This window comes from Vombatus ursinus, unplaced genomic scaffold, assembly GCF_900497805.2.
Source record: "Vombatus ursinus unplaced genomic scaffold, bare-nosed wombat genome assembly UNPS02010548.1, whole genome shotgun sequence".
Taxonomy (NCBI): domain Eukaryota; kingdom Metazoa; phylum Chordata; class Mammalia; order Diprotodontia; family Vombatidae; genus Vombatus; species Vombatus ursinus.
This window is the reverse complement of record NW_020950326.1, coordinates 17527714-17530049: the sequence shown is the minus strand read 5'-3', so window position 1 is coordinate 17530049 and position 2336 is coordinate 17527714.

Here is a 2336-nt window from a genome sequence, read left to right as displayed (position 1 = left end):
ACACACACACACACACACACACACACACACACACACACACACACACAGAGGGTGATAGATCTAGAATAAAAAGGGACCTTGGAGTCCAACCCCTATATATTACAAATGAGGAAACCAAACCTGAAAAAGGTTAAGTGACTTGCCTAGGGTTACATAGCTAATAAATATCCGATACAGGATTTGAACTCAGGTCTTCCTGATTCCAAATCCAACCCTCTACCTACTGTGCCACCAAGATGCCTCTCATGCAAGTTCTCTGGTATTTGAACCCAGAATTTCTCTCAAACTAAGCTAGAATCATACCCCTAAGCCAACAAGCTTATGATATTTTCATCTTTGCCAATTTAGCTTGAAGATTTTAATAGTGGGGGAGAAGAGTCTCATTCAGAGGACTCCATGATGAACTCTAAGCAATATAAGGGCATCCAAATACCTCTAGAAGAGACTTTTAGTGGAGGAAAGTGGTCAAGGTTTTGTGCCCTACATACAGTATGTACTCAATAAGTGTTTGTCTATGATAACAATGAGTACAAATTTACCATTCTAGTTTGGAAAGATAAGTACTACCTTCTTTTTTTGAGTGGGAGCATTTGGCCACGTTCCTCTACCAAAGTTCTAATGCAATGTTTCAATATGCCATAGAAGTGATCCTTGCTTCTGAAAATGTGTGTTCCTAGAGCACAAGCTCTACAGTGATGCTAAGATGTAAAGGGTGTGGTGAAGAACTGTATGTTCATCATCTGAGAATCCCCTCATGTAGAGGTCCATCAGCTTGCTCACAAAGACTATTTTATTAAGTGGAATGAAGGTGTCAAATTGCTAGTAATTGATGACTCTTATCCAACCTCATTTGCCCATAATGTATGAAGTAATGGAGTTTGATTTCAGTATAGAAAGGAAACCCTATAATTTCTGTTCAAAGACTGTGTCAAGAAGTACAGATTTTTGAAGAAGGAGAAGGAGTAAGGAGAAGGAAGGAGGGCCACTAGCCACTGGAGAGTCATTTGACAGAAGGTATCTAGAATTATAGGCTGTTTGTCAAAGCTTGACAACCTACTGAAGAAGGCTGAGGCAGAGAGGGAGCTAGAGACACGGAGGGATAAGACATACCACAGTGAAGCTACATTCTGTATGAAGCTCGTGGAAGATTGGGATGAGGGGGTCCAAGAAGATTGATTCCACATTGACAGCCAGAGCTGGAATAAATCCAGTTCAAAGGGACTGTGGGGATCATCAGGCTAATATCAAAATCCAGATTTTGAAGGAAAAATAAAGCATATGAATTATCACTGGAAGACATCTATATTGTATTACCTGCTTCTTTTCCTATATTGGTTCACCTCATCATGCTGTCTTAATAATATACTTTGCTGTTTGATTTGTATATCTTGCAGGTTTGGGGTTAGAGTTCTAAACTGGTTGGACATTGGGCTATAAATAGCAAAAACTGATGACCCCAAGCATTCCATACAGAATCTGGGAGATATAGCAAGAGCTTCCAGACCTAGATTTCAAGGGATTTTTGCTATGCAAGTTATGGCTTTGATTATCATCTCTATGCAGATGACCCACAGATCTACAAAACAAACTCAAATATCTTCCTTGGGTTTCAGTCCCACATCATCAATTGCATACTGGATGTTTCAAACTGGGTGTCGAGAAGACATCTCAAACTCAACAAACTCAAACCAAACAAAACTCATCACCTTTTCCCCAAACTCACTTTTCTTCCAAACTGCCCTAATTCTTTCAAAGTTATTATCACTATTTCAGTCTCTCAAATCCATACCTTAGAATAACCCCTTCATGACTCCTCATTCTTCCTCACCCCACATATATAATTAGTTGTCAGATCTTACCATTTCAACCTTTACAACATCTCTTGCTTCTAAGCCTTTCTCTCTACCCATACACTTTACCACTTTAGTTCAGGACTGCATAACCTCTTTCCTAGACAACATAACCATCTCCCTTTCTCTGCCTCATGTCAGTCCATTCTAATCTATCCTCCATGCAGTTGCTAAAGCTATCTGTATTGATGCAAGTGGTACTCACAGTGAGGAGAAGTTACAGATTCTTATAACAAAAACAACTTCCATTTTTTATAATGTTTTAAGGTTTGAAAGTTACTTTCTTCACAACAACATGTAATTAATAAGACAATCCCTGATACGTTAGTGTTTGCATTAAAGTACAATTTCCAGTGGGAGGGACTGTGTACCAATTCTAATAAGTCCCTATTCATTCTATCCATACATTTGGAAACCAAGATAGTTCAACAGAAATTGTACTAGAGACATTTGTTATTCTTTCTAAATGGTTTTGCTAAGCAAATA